Source organism: Canis aureus, chromosome 9 (genome assembly GCF_053574225.1).
Source record: "Canis aureus isolate CA01 chromosome 9, VMU_Caureus_v.1.0, whole genome shotgun sequence".
Classification (NCBI taxonomy): domain Eukaryota; kingdom Metazoa; phylum Chordata; class Mammalia; order Carnivora; family Canidae; genus Canis; species Canis aureus.
The window spans coordinates 77646415-77667501 of record NC_135619.1 but is presented as its reverse complement, the minus strand read 5'-3'; the positions used below and the strand labels follow the sequence as shown (position 1 = coordinate 77667501).

The 21087-nt window shown below is 41.0% G+C and overlaps 1 long non-coding RNA gene and 1 pseudogene across 2 annotated transcripts in view; both read left to right on the top strand.

Annotated features, from left to right (window-relative positions):
* The window catches only part of LOC144319972 (immunoglobulin heavy variable 3-23 pseudogene), a 110291-nt pseudogene that overhangs the window by 12796 nt on the left and 76408 nt on the right, over window positions 1–21087 (top strand). The window lies entirely within an intron of this gene.
* On the top strand, window positions 11978–12375 carry LOC144321281 (uncharacterized). Its single transcript, XR_013387012.1, has 2 exons — window positions 11978–12109; window positions 12213–12375. It is a non-coding gene; the product is annotated as an uncharacterized LOC144321281 (long non-coding RNA).

The window sequence follows — 21087 nt, the reverse complement described above, 5'->3', positions numbered from 1 at the left end:
CACCAATAAAAAATAAATTTATAAAGAAAAGACTTCCTATCCTGTCCTGAGATCCCACATCACACCGTATATTAGGGAGCTCATCCTCATGCAAAATGAAATTCATTTGCTCTCACAGATTTGCCATATATCAAACAAAATATTAGAAGAAAGTATCTGACAGAAAAGAAGGAAAACATCAATGCCCCTAAGTCGAAGATTACCATATAAATGTTGCAATAATAAAATAAAAGATTTTAAAATCATTCAACAGGAATAAAATAATTTGTTTACATATACATAGTCAACGAGGAAAATCATTCCAAAAAAAAAAACAGTTAAAGGTAGGTAATGAACTCAGGGAAAATTCAGGATATCAAATCAAATTAGACCATAAAATTAATTTCTACACACTAACAACCAAATTTCTGTATAAAATATACAAAACATTCCCCTTTACACTGGTAACAAAAATAAATATTTATGATTACACTTCTTTAAGGAGCGAAAATCCATTTAAAAGTGAACTATATTAATGAGAGACTTTCAAAATGACACAGAAATGCAAAGATAAATACGCTGATGGATTAGAACATCATAAATTCACTGTGCCATCAAAAGAATGTCATCTACTGTTGTGAAGTAATGCTTGTATATAACTTGTAAAGAATTGAATCTAAGACTGGAGCTGACTATATACTCAGAGGACATGCAAATAAGGCCCTCCCAACACTGATTAAATCAGCCCAGCCCTGACCCTAAAGCTGGAGAGGAGCCCCAGCCCCAGGATCCCCAGGTGGACACATTCAGTGCTCATGACACAACACAGACAAACTACCATGGAGTCTGTGCTCAGTTGGGTTTTCCTTGTCGCTATTTTAAAATGTAATTCATGGAGAACAAGGGACCTTGAGTCTGTGAGTGGAGGTGAGTGAGAGAAACGGGATGTGGGACAGTTTCCTGACAAGGATGTCTTGTGTCTGTAGGCGTCCAGAGTAAGGTGCATCTGGTGGAGTCTGCGGGAGATGTGGTGAAGCCTAGGAGGTCCCTGAGACTCTCCTGTGTGGGCTCTGGATTCACCTTCAGTAGCTACAGCATGTGGTGGGCCCGTGAGGCTCCCGGGATGGGGCTACAGGGGGTCGCAGGTATTAGATATGATGGAAGTAGCACAAGCTACACAGACGCTCTGAAGGGCCGATTCACCATCTCCAGAGACAATGCCAAAAACACACTGTATCTGTAGAAGAACAGCCTGAGAGCCGAGGGAGGACACGGCCGTGTATTACTGTGCGAGGGACACAGTGAGGGGACCTCAGTGCGAACCCAGACACAAACCTCCCGGTCGAAGGGGATCCGGACCACCAGGGAGTGCACACTCCTCACCACTTTTGTCTTCAAGGCCCAGGAGCAGGTGCAGAGGGAGGTTCTGGGCAGGTTTCCTGTCAGATCTGGGCTTCCTCTCCAAGGAGAGTTTCACCCAGGGAGCCCCTCTGAACACTTGATTGTGTGTTTACCTATTTAGCCTTTCTTAGAGACTTAGAATTCCACTATAGCACTTGCACTTACTTGTACTTAACTTTCCCTGAACCGAAGCATTGATCAATTACAAATAACTCCATTCATATCATCTGAACATTTTAATGAGTCGTATTGGCACTCTCTTTGGATCACAGGATCCCACAATAACTGTTATCTTGCACATCACGGTATTCAGTAATCTCCATTCAACACAAGAGAAAAGAGACATTCTAAAAAAATGTTAATAATGGCCTGGAAGTGAGAAAAATTCTCAGCATGACATGGTAGGGAGGTGAACTCTGAGGTCACACACACACACACACACACACACACACAATCATGAGAGTATAAGGTTTAAATACCTTAGCCTTCATATCTGATGAGAGCCATGCAGGCCTCTCATCAAGTCATAAATGCCTGGACGGTGCCTGGGAGGTCACTAGCTTAGGGTGTGTGTTGTGAGTCAGTGGTGGGGACAGGATCCTGCTCCATGGCATTTGGGGAGGAGGTGGGGCCCCAGAGGAGCACTTAGGTCAGGAGGTGTAGCCTTTTTTTCTTTTCTTTTTTTTTTTGAGGTGTAGCCTTATTATTCAATCAGGGCCCTAATACACGAGGACTGGGAAAGCCCTCTGCATCCTGGCCCCATGTGAGTTGATGGGGAATGGACGGGCTAGGACATGGGTGCTCTCCAGCCACCACATGTGTCTGCACCTGGACATCAGACGTCCCAGTTTCCAGATCTGTGAGAATGAGTGTCTGTGGTTTGATCCACCCAGTCCATGTACGATGTTTCAGGAGTTGGGACAGGCTAAAGTCATTTTCTTTGTTTAAATTGAATTTACCAATGTTTACTACATACTCAGTGCTCATCACATCAAGTGCCCTCCTTAACTCCAATCACCCAGATCCCCCATCCCCCACCCCCTCCCTTCCAGCGACCCTCAGTGTTTTATCCCCAGAGTTAAGGGTCTCTCATGATTTGTCTTCTTCTGTAGTATTACCCAACTAAGTTTCACTCCTTCCTTTATGGGCTCTTTCAATATTTCCTATATTCCACATATGAGTGAGACCATATCATTGCCTTTCTGTGATTAATTTCTCTCAACATAATACCTCCAGTTCCACCCATGTTGAAGGAAATGTTATTTCATGTTTTTCATCATTTCTGACAGCTGTGCAATATCCTATTGTATATATAAACCACATATTTTGTATATTTTTATTGGAGCTCAATTTGCCAACATATACAATAACAGCCAGTACTCATTCCACCAATTGCCCACCTCAGTTCCTGTCATCCAGGGACTGCAAGTCCCGGACCATCTCCCATTCCACTCTCCTTGTTTTTTTTTTCTTCTCGCATAGTTAAGAGTTTCTCATGTACCGTCACTGTCTCTGATAATTCCCACTCATTCTATCTCCTTTCCCCTTTATTCCCTTGCACTATTTCTTATGTTCTTTTTATGAGTGAAACTATATAATGTTTGTCCTTCTCTGAACCACTTACTTTATTAACATAATACCTTCCATGTCCATCCACATTGAAGTAAATGGTGGGTATTCATGGTTTCTAATGGCTGAGTAATGTCCCATTGTATATATAAACCACATCTTCTCTATGCATTCATCTGGCAATGGACATTGAAACTCCTTCCGCAGTTTCTTTATCCACTCTTCTGTAGAAGGGCTTCCTGATTCCTCCCACAGTTTGACTATTGTGGACATTGCTGCTGTGAATATTGGGTTGAAGAGATCGCTTAATTTCATTCAATTTGCATATTTGGGGTAACTACCCTGTAGTGTAGTGGCTCCATCATAGAGTGGCTCTATTCTCACATTTTCAGGACATTCCATTCTGTTTTCTGGAGTGGCTGAACAAGCCTGCATTCCCACAAAAAGTGAAAGAGAAAGTTCCACTTTCTGGATATCCTCACTTATATTTATTGTTTCCGGCCTTGTTACTTTATCCATTCTGAGTTGTATAAGTGAGAACTTAGTGTGGTTTTTATTTGTATTTCCCCGATGACAAGTCACGTGGATCACTTTTCTCATCTGCTTGTTGGCCATGTGTAGGTCTTCTTTGGAGAAATGGCTGTTTTTGCATTCTCTCCATTTCTTGAGTGGATTGTTTGTTTTTTGGGTGCTGACTTTGTTAAGGAAATATCTTGTCCTATTCTGTACGTTGCCTTTCATTTTGTCGCCTGTTGCATTGTTGTACAGATTCTACTTTGATGAAGTCTTAATAGTTTACTTTCCCTATGTTTCCCTGTTGTTTCCTAAGCCTTTTGAGAGGTGTCTTGATAGCAGTCACTGCAGCTGAGGACAAAAAGTTGCTACCTGAATTCTCCTCTTGGATTTTGATGGATTAGTGTCTCAGATTTTGGTACTTCATCCATTTTGAGATTGTGTTTGTTTTTGGTGTAGCTGAATGGTTCACATTCATTCTTATGCAGGTGGCTGTCCAATTTTTTTCAAATCCATATATTAATGGGATTTTTTTTTAATTGGATATTTTTTCTTGCTTCTTGAGGAGTAGTTGACCATAGAGTTGAGGGTCCATTTCTGCATTCTCTGCTCTGTTCCATTGATCTATGTTTTGTTTTTCCCAATACCAGGCTATTTTGATGATAAAGACTTTATAATAGAGCTTGTCTGCAAATATTGATTTGCCCAGCAGCTGTAGGATGTTTCTTGGCCCAAATGTTTCTACCTATTTGGCAACTTAGGAAAGGAATTGAAGAAGACACAAAGTGATGGAAACCCTTCCGTGCATACGGATTTGAACAATGAATATTGTCAGGGCACCTGTGTTGCTCAGAGGTTGAGTGTCTTCAATTGGCTCAGGTTATGATCCTGGGTTCCTGGGATGGTGTCTTGTATCAGGCTTTTGGAAGGGAGCCTGTTTCTCCCTCTGCCTATGTCTCTACCTCCATCTATGTGACTCTCCTGAAAAAATAAATATTTTTCAAAAAAGAAAAATAATTATTGTGAAAATCTCTATGCTTCCCAGAACCTTCTACATATTCAAACAATCTTTATCAAAACATCCTGGACATTTTTTTTGCAGTGTATGAACATATAATCCTAAGATTTTTATGGCACACAGAGAGATATTAGGGACACATTGATGCTCTGGCATTGCCCTACTGTATTTGTTTTGAAAAGTATCCGTTAGCCTCCCTCATCCAGTGAAGGGTGCATTTCTCAGCAGGACTAGAACTAACCTGTTGCAAACCATAGGTATCTGTCAAAAAGTCACAGTGGACACACAGGAGAATAATGATACAAGAGAGTCAGAGATTCTCAGACACTTTGGAACTTCATTTTAAGGATGTTCTTTTATAACATTTCCAGAAGATGAGGATGTGATGACCTTGTGGGATTTTTGTCTCACCATAACCTTACAGGGTTGTGTTGTACTGATGGCTGTGACATATGTGCCTTGTCACTTATGAACGTTTGGTGCCCTGTGTCCTCGTTTCAAACCCACCTGCATCTGTGCATCTCCCTCTGGACATGAGATCAGATTCCCTTTAGGATTTCCTCAATGAAACCCCCCAAGGGACCTACGTGACTTATTTACTCTTTATCATTGTATTTAAATGCAATCATTTTTGTCATGGGATACGCAACAAACAGGTCATGTCAATATCTAAGAGCCCTACCATCCTATTCCATAGTCTACCTGTGAACTTACATAGCAGTGAAGGTGTTTCAGGGAAAGTAAGTCCACTCATGGTCAGCAAGCAGGGGAGCAGCTCCGAATGCCCAGATGCAATGCAATAGTTGGCTTTGCCAATTTCACTAATATAAACACACAGCAGCTGTACTGAAACATGCACACTCAGAACATAACATGAGAGAATGGAGCAAGGGATGGAGCACACAGTTCCTCTGGCAGTGTGCAGCCCCTGGTCCTGAAATGCGCTTGGATGAATCTGTAAATTAAGAGTGCAGTTTGCAATGGATTGCTATAGTTTGCTATTGTTTTTTTTTCCTCTGTAGATGCTCACACCCTACCTTATTGAGGCCTGTTTTGGGGGTTTTGTGACTCTCTTCCTGGCTGTATCAGAGAGCTGTTCTGAACATGGCCTCCTACCTCTAGCCTGAGGTTGAATATTTGCACCCCCTCTCTTCAGGGAGCCCTCACAGGAGAGCCATCAAGCCCTTTCTGTCCTCAGTTTACACCTGAACCCCAAGTTCACCCTGCCTGTGTTTAAGCTGGCTTATCTTAGGCACATGAATGAGTCTCTAAATGTCAATATGAGGTATATGAGGGATTTCTGTGGTGTGGACCTGGGATGTTGCTCAGAGCAAGGGTCTCAGGGTCTCTTATTTTCTGCCTGCTGGTCTCAGGATAGAGGTCACAGGACCAAACAGGGTTCAGATTATGGAAACACAAATCACAATGCCTCCACTCAGACATAAGGTTTACCCGTCTCCAGAATCCTGTTCTTCTTAACCATCTATCACATGGTGCCACTTTTTCTTTGTAGGACTCAGGAGGACCGCACATCCTGGAAATTTCCCCACTTTGCCACTTGAGCACCATCATACCAGGTTCGTTCCACACAGGACCAGAATTCTTTTATTTATTTATTTTTTATTGGTGTTCAATTTGCCAACATACAGAATAACACCCAGTACTCATCCCATCAAGTGCCTACCTCAGTGCCCATCACCCAGTCACCCCCACTCCCACCCACTTCCTTTTCTACAACCCCTTGTTCGTTTCCCAGGGTTAGGAGTCTTCATATTCTGTCTCCCTTTCTGATATTTCCCACTCATTTTTTCTCCTTTCCCATTTATTCCCTTTCACTATTTTTTATATTTTCAAAATGAATGAGACCATATAATGTTTGTCCTTCTCTGATTGACTTATTTCACGCAGCATAATACCCTATAGTTCCATCCATGTTGAAGAAATTGGTGGCTATTTGTCGTTTCTAATGGCTGAGTAATATCCCATTGTATACATAGACCGCATCTTCTTTATCCATTCATCTTTTGATGGACACTGAGACTCCTTCCACAGTTTGGTTATTGTGGATATTGCTGCTATAAATATCGGGGTGCACGTGCAGGACCAGAATTCTAAAGATTCACACATTCCTCTCTTGTCCTTAAAATCCTTGACAGTAGCTTTTGCAAGCAACCTCCCTCCTACTGTCATCCCCATGGTCGACTCTCCCCTAAGTCAACACCTCACAGTTCCAACACTCCAAAACATGCTCAGTATCCTTTTATAAGATTCTATTTGCTTATTCATGAGAAACACACACACAGACCGAGAGAGAGAGATGCTCGGTATTCTTTTACGAGTCTTGCTGTTTTTATTCTTTCATCTCTGATCAATTTCTTCGATGTTTGAAATGATTCAATAACCATCCATCTGTTCCAGGGATGTGACAAGCCCTGAGTCCCCCAATCTTCTGACATCTTAACTCTTTCCTCCCATATGTTCTTATACTAATTCTTTCTGATTTATATGTTAGAGGTCCACCTTGAACTCTGTTAATTTGCTTCAGAACTTCCTAAACTTATTTCCCCCCAACTCTGATTCTGGATCCTATGGACTTATTTTTGTTTGTACAAGCCCATTGAATATTGTACAATTATTATATTATGTTGCAGGAAGTACATGTAGACATATGTGGTCCAGACATATATCGTCATCCAACAAGTGACATAAAGAGCAATGCACCTCCTAGCAGTGAGATGAGGCTTCTAAGAGGGCAGGTAGTGTCCCCAGGGACTAGAATTGCAGGAATATTATAGGCAAGACTCCATGTCTTTCTGAAGTGGACACAGGTGCCTTTTGGTTGGTGGGCTCTGCTGGCAGTCTTCCTGCTGCATATGATCCATTCAAAGTTGGAAAGTATTAGATTTGGAGATAGAACAGAAGTCATGTGCACAGCCACAGGGTCAGGGGGACTGATCTGAGAAAACCAAAATTAAGGTTAATTAGAGCCACAGATTTAAATTGAATTCAAACTGAATTTCCTGCCACATTTGTTTTTTTTTTTTCATTTTTTTTCTGCTCAATAGAATTTTTTTTTTTATTGGTGTTCAATTTACTAACATACAGAATAACCCCCAGTGCCCGTCACACATTCACTCCCACCCCCCGCCCTCCTCCCCTTCCAACATCCTGCCACATTTGTTATCAAAAATACCTGATAAATCTGTAGAAGTGTTCAAGGGTAGATATTTTTCTTCTCTTAGATGGATTATACTATTTGAATGTAAAGGAATTCATCAAAAACTTATAGTGGAAAGGCAGCATTATACTGTTCTTTTAGGAGGGATAAGAAAATTAGGAATATAGGCTATACAATGGAAAATGTTCTTCCTGACACCAGTTTTTATATCCCAAACTCTGCATGAATGCAGCTCATTCTGCATCAGATAAGCTTATTAAAGCCATTACAGAAAATCACCGATTTGACTGGAGTGGAACACAGTGACTGAGTTGATAGAGAGTTACAAATCCAACTGCATTACCTGAAACGCTCTCAAATTCAGCTACATTCTAAATTTAGCAAAATCATGATCCTCAATACAGGAGGAGTCCATATTTCTAAGGAACCGTGCCAGTCTGTCATTCAGGTATTTCAAGAGGGCCAGTAAGTCCTGTGGAGAGGAGCACAGGCCAATATTCTGACTCACTGAAATGTGTAAAAGGACATATGAGAAACCCTCTACCATTTAAGGGGTAGGATAAAATCACTCTATGGGGACACATGACACGTAAAATCCAAGATTTATGTGCAAAAAACATTACAAAGTACTATGTAGACACAAAGTCTGAAGTCTGGAATATTACTTCATAAAAACATAGTTTCTCAAAGCAGTCAATATGAACACACAAAGGCAGTCACAACAGTTTGACAAGTAAGGCAAGAGGAGAACAGTTAGGACTTGAGATCAAGGAGTTATCAGGTAACATTTAAAACATGGTGTGGTGAAAAATGTCACTAAACAGTTATGAAAACTAAGGGAAAAAAGGTGGAGGAGGTCCTTTCATTGATCCTTCAGGTGTAGATATCAGATCATTGTGTGTGACCTCTACCATCCCCATGTTGAAACCTAAGGCCCATGAGATGGGAGGAGGAGGTGGGGCCTTGGGGAGCACTTAAGTCAGCAGATCAATCCCCAGGATGGGATCAGCAACCTTACCCACCAGGACTAGGAAATCTCCCTGCCTCCTGCCCCATGTGAGGTGACAGGGAAAGGACAGGCTAGGACGTGGGTGGTCTCCAGACACTGCATGTGCGTGCACCTGGACCTCAGATGTTACAGACTCCAGAAATATGGTAAATGAAGGTCTTTCTTTTGATTTGCCAAATCCATTTAGATGTTACAGCAGCCAGCACAGGCTAAAGTTTATTATTATTATTATTATTATTATTAATTATTTTTGTTATTATTATTAAATTTAATTAAATTTTCCAAAATTTACTATATACCCAGTGCTCATCACATCACGTACCCTCCTTAATACCCATCACCCAGTTACCCCATCCCCACCACAACCTCCATTCCAGTGACCCTCAGTTTAATTACCAGAGTTAAGGGACTCTCATGGTTTACCTTCCTCTCTAGTATTATCCTGGTCAGTTCCACTCCTTCCCTTTTGGTCTCTTTCAATATTTCTTATATTCCACATATGACTGAGGCCATATCATTGCCTATCAGTGATTGGTTTATTTTCCTCAGTGTAATACCTCAAGTTCCAACCATATGGACTTGAATTTTCCTTCATATTATACATAATTTCTAGCGGCTTAATTATACTTCAATTTATATATAAACCATATCTTCTTTATCGTTTTTCCTGTCGAGGCACACCATGATTCCTCCCAGTTTAATTATTGTGGACATTGCTGCTGTGAACATTGTGGTGCAGGTGACCCTTCACTTAACTATATCTGTGTGTCTGAAGCAAATACCCAGGATAGCAATGACTGGTTCATAGGGTGGCTCTTTTCTCAGTTTTAGAGGAAATTTGATTCCGTTATCTGAAAAGCCTGCACCAGCTTTCATTCCTACCAACAGTGCAAGAGTTCTCCCTTTCTCCACATCCTCTGCAATATTTGTTATTTCCAGCCATGTTAGTGTATCCATTCTGAGTTGTAGAAGGGGTATCTCCTTGAGATTTTCCTTTGTATTTCCCTGATGACAATTCATGTGGATCATTTTTCTCAGCTGCCTGTTGTCCGTGTGTAGGTCTTCTTTGGGGCAATGTCTGTAAATGTATTTTACCAATTTCTTGGCTGGATTGCTTGATTTTTTACCATGAATTTGTTATGCAAATATCTTCTTCTATTCTGTAGGTTGCCTCTCATTATATTGACTACTCCATTGCTGTGCAGATTTTATCTTGAAGAAGTCCCAGTAGTTCATTTTCTCCTCTGTTTTCTATGCCTTAGATGTATTGCCATTAACCGCTGTATTTCAGGTCAAAAGTTGCTGCCTGTATTTTCCTTTATGATTTTGACGAGTTACTGCCTCAGATTTTAGTCTTTCATTCATATTGAGTTTATCTTTGTGTCTGCAGTAGGAGAATAGTCTACATTCATGCATCTGCAAGTGCAGTCCAAGTTTTTAGCACTATTTATTGATGAGTCTGTGTGTTTTACATTGTGCATTCTTTCTTGATTCTGGAGGATTAGTTGATCATAGATTTGATTGTCCACTTCTGGCTTCTCTACTCGGTTCCATTCATCTATGTGCTGTTTTGTGCCAGTACCAGCTTGTCTTGATGATAAAGACTCAGTAAAACAGCTTGACCACAAACATTGTGATGCCACTGCTGTGGCACTTTGATTTTTTCCCACATTTTTCTACCTAATCAGCATTTTAAGAAATAAACTGAGGAAGACACAATGAGATGGAAAGTGATTGCATGCTATGGATTAGAAGAATAACTATTGTTGGGACACCTGTGTTCCTCAGTGATTGAGTGTCTGCCTTTGGCTCAGGTCAAACTCAGGGTCTGTGGATGGATCTCACAGCGGGCTCCCTGCAGGGATCCCACTTCTCCCCCTGACTATGTCTCTGCATCCCTCTAGGTGTCTCTCATGAATAAGAAAGTTATGAAATACTTTTTAAAAACAGAACTATTTTGACAATATATGCTACCCGAAATATTCTATACAGTCAATGCAATCTTTATCAAAACATCGTAGACTTTCTATACAGAGTTGAGACACACAGTCTTAGAGATGTATGGCTACCAAAGATTCTAGTGACACATGAACCCAACGCTGATACTCTTGCAACTTCAGACTGCATTTGTTGTGTCAAGAACCTTTTAAGCTCCCTCAGCCAGTCAAAGGTGTATTGCTCACATATTCCTTCCTGGAGTTAGGACTAAGCTGTTGTCAATCATAGAGATAACCCATGAGAAGATTCTCTTCTCTGAACCAGGAGAGGTGAACCATCCTCAGCAGCAGAACCGTCTGTAGGGCCCAGAAGGCTGTGCAAACATCCCATGTCAGTTCCTCACTAATTCACTGACTCAAACCCATTATCCTGGCCTTATATCTCCAAAACCCACGTCCTGTTGTGTAAGAAGCACAAGGGCTGCCTACTTTGATCATTGCGTGTTGTGTTCCAGGGAGCTCATGCACATGCAACATGAAATACATCTCCACTTAGGTCTGTCATATGTCTACAGAGTAATTAGTCCAGAAAAATAACCAGGTAGAAGAGAAGGAAACACTTACTGGGGCAACGACTGGAATTCCAATCCAGGACCTTTAGGAAACAAAGAATAAAAGATATTTAAATCCATAGATACAGAAAACAATACTTGTATCCATATGACATGATCTGTTGCAGGAACAAACCTGACAAGATCCAAAACCAAACCCTTAATTAATGAAGAACTTCAGGGAATCTATAAGATAAAAATCAACATACAAAATAAATCCAAGTATCCACACAGTAACAACTCATTATTTATAATTTATAATTTAAAGATTTCATTTAGTTACTCATGAGACAGACAGAGACAGAGACACAGGCAGAGAGAGAAGTCTGGGAGCCCCACATGGGACTTGATCTCTGGACTCCAGGATCACTCCCAGAGCAGAGGGCATATCTCAACCGCTGAGCCCCCCAGGCATCCATAACAATAGAGAATTTAAAAGGCAATTAGCAAAACCTTATTACATTGACACCGATGTTAAGAATATACTATGTAGGATTAAATATTCTGAAGGAGGCAAAATACTGTCCAATAACAGTACCTACATTGATGAAAGATTTTTAAAAAGTCATAAGGAAATGAAAAGGTATTTTTTCATAGATTTTAACACTTCATAATGTCACAAGACATTAGACAGTGGCCTACAGATGAAAGCAATCCTTGTTAATAACTTGTAAAGAACCAAATATAGGTATGGTGCTGATTATTTATTCAAAGGACATGCAAATAGGACCCTCCCTCCACTGATTAAATCAGCCCAGGCCCAACCCTGCAGCTGGGAGAGGAGCCCCAGCCTGAGGATCCCCAGGTGATCCCATTCAGTGCTCATGACACAACACAGACAAACCACCATGGAATCTGTGCTCGGATGGATTTTCCTTGCCACTATTTTAAAAGGTAATTCATGGAGAACCAGAAACCTTGAGTCTGTGAGTGGAGGTGAGTGAGAGAAATAGGGGATGTGGGACAGTTTCCTGACCAGGATGTCTTGTGTCTGCAGGTGTCCAGGGTGAGGTGTAGCTGGTGGAGTCTGGGGGAGACCTGGTGAAGCCTGGGGGGTCCCTGAGACTCTCCTGTGTGGGCTCTGGATTCACCTTCAGTAGCTACTGGATGAGCTGGGTCCGCCAGGCTCCAGGGAAGGGGCTACAGTGGGTTGCAGAAATTAGCGGTAGTGGAAGTAGCACAAACTATGCAGACGCTGTGAAGGGCCGATTCATCATCTCCAGAGACAATGCCAAGAACACGCTGTATCTGCAGATGAACAGCCTGAGAGCCGAGGACACGGCCATGTATTACTGTGCAAGGGACACAGTGAGGCGACCTCAGTGTGAGCCCAGACACAAACCTCCCTGCAGAAGCTGCAGAAGGGGATCAGGACCACCAGGGAGTGCAAACTCCTCACTTTTGTCTCAAGGCCCAGGAGCAGGTGCAGAGGGATGTTCTGGGCAGGTTTCCTGTCAATGCCTGGGCTTTCTCTCCATGGAGCAGTTTCCCCCTGGGAGCCTCTCTGGGCACAGGATTCTGTTCTTACCTATTCAGTCTGTGATTTAGATACAGTTCTTTTCTTTTCTTTTCCTTTTCTTTCTTTTCTTTTCTTTTCCTTTTCTTTCTTTCTTTTCTTTTCTTTCTTTTCTTTTCTTTTCTTCTTTTCTTTTTTTCTTCTTTCCTTTCCTTTCCTTTCCTTTCCTCTTTTCTTTTTTTTTCTCTTTGTTTTTGGTAAAAATTATCCTTACATGCACAGAAGAGAAATTTGCTTAGATTTGCTTACTATTTTTCCTAAACATCGATTAATTAGAAATTCCTCCAAGAAAACTCAATTCTCTGTAAGAGTCACAGCTACAGATGCTGAGCATGACACAACCATCCAGGTCCATGGAAAATATTTTTAGCAGCAGCATAAATTCCTTGCTAGACATGAGGCTACAGAGGCTTCAACAATCAACAGTAGAGAAGAAAAATTTCTGAAGGGGTCCCTGTCTTGAACCACTCACTCAGTATCAATATTTGTGACAACCTGGGCAAGCTGAAGAACCCCAACCAGGACATATTGTGGTTGTGGCATCTGAAGAAAACACAAATGTACACACACACACACACACACACGCACAAGAACGTTTAAAACCTTTATGCTGACATCATGTCTGTTGAGAAAAGTTTAGGCCACTCAGAAAGTAATAAGTGCTTGAATGGAGCCAAGGGAGGATAGAGGCTCAGGGTGTGTGTTGTAGGTCAATGGTGGGGATGGGGTCCTGGTTCAGTATTGGCTTGTGAAGGGTCAGTATTCCCCTGCATCAAATAAGAGAGAATCTGTGGGTTATTTTTGATTTCCCATGTTTGAGGTAGGAGGAGAAGAGGGAGGATTGGAGATCAAGGATCTAGAAGATAACGGACAATGGATGTGATGTGAGCAATAATTACAATCTATATTCCTGCATTTGTTGTCTTTGTCCTTATTTCCCTTTTCTTTTCAGTCCTTATTTTATATAATTGCTTTTTTAAGAGTTTATTTATTTATTCATGAGAAACACAGAGAGGAGAGAGAGAGGCAGAGACACAGGCAGAGGGAGAAGCAGGCTCCATGCAGGGAGCCCAACGTGGGACTTGGTCCTGTGTCTCCAGGATCAGGCCCTGGGCTGAGGGCGGTGCTAAACTGCTGAACCCCCCAGCTGCCCTATTTTCTATAGTTATATCTTATCTATCTCTGACTGAGTTCTCTCCTTCATCACCCGTCATATTGATCACCTCCATTGGGTTGGCATTTTGGTTATAGTATTTTTAATTTGGCCTGATTTGATTTTACTTGACGGTCTCAGTAGAAAAGAAGCCTCTCTTGTCTTCTCTGTAGTCTTATTTCCTTTTCCCAAATCCTGCTAGTGTTCTTTCAATCATGGTTTTAAATTCCAAATTACACATCTTACTGATATCTGCATTTAGTATATTCCTTCCCTTGATATTCACATCTTGTTCAATCTCAGTAAATTCATTCCTTATTTCATTTTTGTCCCATAAAGTATAAAGAGAAGAAAGACAAAAATCAAAAAAACGAAGATCCTGGGTTTGTTTTGTTCTGCCTCTTGAAGGAATATATATCAGAAAATAAGTTAAAATAAAAATAAAATACATTAGCTTGAAAATATAAATAGCAACTCTGGGAAATTAACAAGGGGTAGTGGAAGGGGAGGTGGGCAGGGGGAAGGGATGAATGGGTGACGGGCACTGAGGAGGGCATCTGAAGGGATGAGCCCTGGGTATTACAATATATGCTGGCAAATCAAAGTCCAATAAAAATTATACAAAAATATATCAATAAATCAATGAGAAAAAAGAAAATAGAGATAGTAAGTATATATAGTACATTTATTAAAATAAATACATAAACCAAGAACAAAATAATGGTAATAAAGGAAAAAGAAATAAGTGAAATTAAATAATAAAATAACCAATGGAGAATAAAAGTGGAGCAGAAGCTAGAAATTGATTCATTGCCGTTTGGCTGCTTATTCCTTTCGAGAATTGCAATATTATTATAATATTTTGCCAGAAGTAATTGTAGACATATGTTGTCCATACACATAAGCGCATCCAATGTGTGACATAGGGAAAACCTCATCTCCTGGCAACGAGACTGGGGCTTCAAGGAGGGCAGGGATGCTCCCCAAGGACTAGAATTGCAGGAACACTATTAGTGGTACTCCATGTCTCTGTGCAGTGGAGACAGGTGCCATTTGGGTAGTGTGCCCTGTTGACAGTCTTCTTGATACATATGATCCATTTGGGGATGGAAAATGAAGGATCTGGAGACATTACAGAAATGTACTCTTTTTGCAGGGTTATGGGGACTATTCTGATAAAGAAAAATTGAGGTTGAAGAGCCACAAACTCTGATTGAATTGAAACTGTATTTTCCCACTGCTTTTGTTGTAAAAAGTACCTGATAAACCCTGCAAAGAGGTTCAAGGGTAGTATATGTTTTTATGTTTATTTTTATTTTCTTCTATTGGATTGAATTTAATAGTTGAAAGATATAGACCTTGTCCCCAAATCACCGTGGAAAGCTGTCTTACACTGTTAGATTTAACGGGATATGATACAGGAATACATTTGAAAGGAGAGAATGCAATAGGGCAGAGTCTATTATTGAAGGCAATATTTCTACATTTAAGGATTCCATAAGTACCACATCTCAGGGAGACAGAGATGCTTCATGAGTCCCTTTTCCATAAGCCAGTTGTTACCAGAAGGTATATCTATGAAAAAATGGAACTCATACATTTCTGAGAGTTTTTATAATGTTACCATAAGGATACTGCTTTGACTCCCTTTCTAGAAGACTGTGGAGGTATGACCATGCGGTAATTGATTCTGAGTCACACCGTGCACAGCTGTCCCACCATGACTTCTATCAGCTGTGTTCACCTCCTACTGGGTGTAAAAGGTGGTACAACAAAGGATGGAAACACACTTCAAATATATTTTCATCTGCACTCCAATGTTTATAGCAGCAATGTCCACAATAGCCAAACTGTGGAAGGAGACTCGGTGTCCATCAAAAGAGGAATGGATAAAGAAGATGTGGTCTATGTATACAATGGAATATTCCTCAGCCATTAGAAATGACAAACACCCACCATTTGCTTCGACATGGATGGAACTGGAGGGTATTATGCTGAGTGAAGTAAATCAGCCAGAGAAGGACAAATATTATATGGTCTCATTCATTTGGGGAATATAAAATATAGTGAAAGGGAGTATAGGGGAGAGAATATGACTTGTTTTGTAATCAGGTTTAAATTCTCCAATATTTTTCTCTTTTCCTGTCTTAACTAAAATATTATACCAATTCATCATTTTTAAGCTTCTTTCCTCTTATATATTCATATTTCTAAAATTACATGTCTTAAATATATTTTTCACTTTTTGAATCTCCTAAACATATTCAGTTTAATTTTGATAGATATGCAAGATATGAATTTCTGGATTTTGAGGTTCTTTTGGATATTTTTTTCTCTTTCATTTTGTTTTACATGGTGGAAGTCAGTGTCTTCTTACACATGAAAAAACTCACACAGAATCAAGTGAAACACCATGTTGGTTCATTCTGTGAGACTATGTTCTATCTTCCTTTCCATTCTGTCCCCCCTTTTACCTTGTTTGTGTTTCTATGCTCAAAGATGGGTTTTCATATAAGTATTGTTGGTTTATATAACTTTGGGATTGAGCATCTTCTAAGAACAAAATATACTCAAAACCAAGAGGATCAAACATTAGGTCCCCCCAGGTAGATTATAATCTATCTCCACCACCACTTCTTCACCTCCGCCATTCACACCCCCCCCCCTTAACTTTCTGTCTTCTTTGTTTTAGGTTTTGGGGTTTTTTCATTACTATTCTTTTTTAAAATTGGTTTTCCCCTTTAGTGGACCTTTTGTTTTATTGTCTTCTTTTCTTCTTTTTCTTATATTTTCTGGTATGTGACTTCCTCAGAATCATCTATGGTGTAACTTACTTAGGACATGGTTGATATTTTTGACTTGGGCCACTCATACAGCCTCTCTGAACTGGACAAAATGACTAGAAGGAAGAATCCACGACAAGGAAACAACCGGAAGCAGTACTCTCTGACACAGAGTTACCAGACCATGGATTTAAATGTGATGAAAGAATTTCAATTCATATATTGTTTGTCCTTCTTCGACTGAGTTACTTCACTCAGCATAATACCCTCCAGTTCCAACCACATCAAAGCAAATGGTGGGCACATTCTCTCTCAGTTTCCGTGTGTCCTGGAAGTTCTTTATCTCTCTTCTATTCTGAATGACAGCCTTACTGGATAAAGAATTCTTGGATGCATGGTCTTTTCATTTACTCCCCTGAATATATCATCCTGCTCTGTCTGACCTGCCACGTTTCTGTGAAGAGGTCTGATGCCAGGCAGACACTCCTACCCCTGAAGGTTAAGAACCTCCTGCCTCAAGCGCTCTCATTATTTTCTCTTTATGCCTGAAATTTGCAATTTTCTCAATTAAATGATGATATGTTGATCTATTTTTATTAATTTTGAGAAGAGTCCACTCTACTTCTTGGACTCAAATGCCTGTTCCCTTCCCCTGATTAGAGAATTGTTCATCAGATTGACTTAAATATACCTTCTGGCCCTTTATTTTCTTCTCCATCAGGGATCTCAAAATTCTAATATTTTGCTGATTTTATGACATCACTGATTTCTCAAAGCCTCCTCTCATGGTCCATTAGTTGTGTTTCTCTCTTTTCCTTAGCTTCCATACCTTCTATCACTTTTATTTTTTTTTAATTTTTATTTATTTATGATAGTCACAGAGAGAGAGAGAGAGGCAGAGACACAGTCAGAGGGAGAAGCAGGCTCCATGCACCGGGAGCCCGATGTGGGATTCGATCCCGGGTCTCCAGGATCGCGCCCTGGGCCAAAGGCAGGCGCCAAACCGCTGCGCCACCCAGGGATCCCTCACTTTGATTTCTATGTCACATTGTCTCTCTTCTGCCTCAGTTACCCTAGCTGTTAGAACATCCAGTTTAGACTGCATCTCAGAATATTTTTCCTTGTGGCCTGATTATGTCTTATTGCTGCACTGAGATTTTCTACTGTCCTTTATGCCTCTTCCAAATATAGGTAGCATCTTTATACCTGTTCTCTTAAATTCCATCTCTGATATTTTTACTTTATCCATATCAACTAATTCTGCAGCAGAGACCACTATCTCAGGTTCTTTTTTTTGTTGTGAATTCTTCCTATCCAAAGAAAATGGTTGCACAAGTGGGCACAATCAAAAATATCAACAACGACCTAAGCAAAATGCACACTAGAGAAATCAGAAGGGGTCAGAAATCGAAAAGAAAAGAAAAAAAAGGAATCCCTGGGTGGCGCAGCCGTTTGGCGCCTGCCTTTGGCCCAGGGCGCGATCCTGGAGACCCGGGATCGAATCCCACATCAGGCTTCCGGTGTATGGAGCCTGCTTCTCCCTCTACCTATGTCTCTGCCTCTCTCTCTTTCTCTCTCTGTGACTATCATAAATAAATAAAAATTTAAAAAAAAGAAAAGAAAAGAAAAGAAAAAGAATGAGGACATAAAAAAGGTAAAGAGAAAAGAAGAATAAAAGATAGAAATGAAGGTGAAGAGAGAATACAATCTCATAGGGTGGACAAACAGGTTGATCTACTTGGTCCTAAGTGTATTTTGGTCTGTGTGTTATAAGACATTAAATTCCAAAACCATAAAGATTTGAAAACTTATATTTATACAAATACAAAGTTGAATAGAGAAAGGAAGACAGAAATGAACAGGTACTTATAAAATGTAAATGGAAACATGAAATGGAAAAAAAGCCTCAAAACCAAAGAGTAAGTAAAATAAGAAATTAGATGAAAAGAGAGGGAACAAAAGTAATGGAAAATTTTAAACTGAAGGATAGGTGAACCTTGGGAAAAATTCTCAAGTTCTATAAGTATTTCCCCCACCACTGGAGTTTTGTGATCCTATCATTTCCATCAGCGTGCTTGTCACCTGTCTTCCAGGTGGCCTTCTGGGAAGGGGTCTGTTGTGCCGATTCTCACGTGTCTTTCCCTGCATGGAGCTGCACAACTCTTGTCTGGGGGCCGGCCTCCGTGCAAGCTCTGTCGCTCTCTGTGACCTTTGTTCCCTGGGGGATTCCAGCACCTCTTTTGAGGAGGAAAACAAAACGGTGGCACCTGGATCTCCAGCTGCAGAGTTGAGAGATTGCTGTCCCCTCTCCTTAGTAAACACTTAAGGATGAGTGGTCTTCACTGTTGTGTGGCCTAACTCTGCAGACTACTGTGGATGAGCCCACACCTATGGTCTGTGGGAAGGCAGAGGGTCCCCATGTGTGCACTCTGCAGGGCCCCAACATGGAGATTGGTCACCTAATCCAGCATGCACCTGATCTACCTCTCTGGGGAAATGTAGAGGGTCATCTCCGTACTCTCCATTACAGGTCCCCACACTGAAAGCTGTCTCTGGGTCATGGGCGCACCCATCTGCCCCTCCCAGGGAAAGGTGGAGGGTCCCCCAATCCTGTCCCTTGCAGGACTCCAACACAGCCTGGTCACCCCATCCATGGGCAGCTCCAGGTATAAGGCCACCGGAGAGGAGAACACCGTCCTGGGCTTGCCAACCTTGTTTCCCAGCTCTAATCCTGGGAACGCCACTGTGTCAGGCAGCCCTGTACCCTCTGTGACTTCTGCTTTCTTGAGACCACACTGTACCAACTCGGATACTGATCTCTTTCACCCCTTGAGCACCTTTCAGGCCGGGACATCTCTCACTGGGAAGATTTAAAAGGGTTCCCATTTTACACTCAGAGGCTCTATCACTTTCCAGATTATGGAGCCAGCTGATGAAGTCCCCCATTTAACTTTTTAAAAAAAATTTTAAATAAATTTATTTTTTCTTGGTGTTCAATTTACTAACATACAGAATAACACCCAGTACTCATCCTGTCAAGTGCCCTCCCAGTGCCTGTCACACATTCACCCCCACCCCACGACCTACTTCCCTTCCACCACCCCTAGTTCGCCTCCGAGGGTGAGAAGTCTCTATGCTCTGTCTCCCTTTCTGATATTTCCCACACATTTCTTCTCCCTTCCCTTATATTCCCTTTCACTATCATTTATATTCCCCAAATGAATGAGAACATACACTGTTTGTCCTTCTCTGATTGACTTACTTCACTCAGCATAATATGCTCCAGTTCCATTCATGTTGAAGCAAATGGTGGGTATTTGTCATTTCTAATGGCTGAGTAATACTCCATTGTATACATAAACCATATCTTCTTTATCCATTCATCTTTTGATGGACACCGAGGCTCCTTCCACAGTTGGGGTATTGTGGACATTGCTGCTAGAAACATCGGAGGCAGGTGTCCAGGCATTTCATTGCATCGGAAACTTTGGGGTAAATCCCAAACAATGCAATTCCTGGGTTGTTGGGCAGGTCTATTTTTAACTCTATGAGGAACATCCACACAGTTTTCCAGAGTGGCTTCACCAGTTCACATTCCCACCAACAGCGCAAGAGGGTTCCCTTTTCTACGCATCCTCTCCAACATTTGTGGCTTCCTACCTTGTTAATTTTCCCCATTCTCCCTGGTGTGAGGTGGTATCTCATTGTGCTTTGATTGGTATTTCTCTGATGGCAAGTGATGCAGAGGACATTCTCATGTGCATGTTGGCCATGTCTATGTCTTCCTCTGTGAGATTTCTCTTCATGTCTTTTGCCCATTTCATGATTCGATTGTTTGTTTCTTTGGTGTTGAGTTTAATAAGTTCTTTATAGATCTTGGAAACTAGCCCTTTATCTGATACGTCATTTGAAAATATCTTCTCCCATTCTGTAGGTTGTCTTTGAGTTTTGTTGACTGTATCCTTTGCTGTGCAAAAGCTTCTTATCTTGATGAAGTCCCAGTAGTTTATTTTTGCTTTTGTTTCTTTTGCCTTCGTGGATGTATCTTGCAAGAAGTTACTGTGGTCAAGTTCAAAAAGGGTGTTGCCTGTGTTCTCCTCTAGGAATTTGATGGAATCTTGTCTCACATTTAGATCTCTCATCCATTTTGAGTTTATCTTTGTGTATGGTGCAAGAGAGTTGTCTAGTTTCAATCTTATGCATGTGATTGTCCAATTTTCCCAGCACCATTTATTGAAGAGGCTGCCTTTCTTCCAATGGATATTCCTTCCTCCTTTATCGAATATTAGTTGACCATAAAGTTCAAGATCCACTTCTGGGTTCTCTATTCTGTTCCATTGATCTATGTGTCTGTTTTTGTGCCAGTACCACACTGTCTTGATGACCACAGATTTGTAGTACAACCTGAAATCTGGCATTG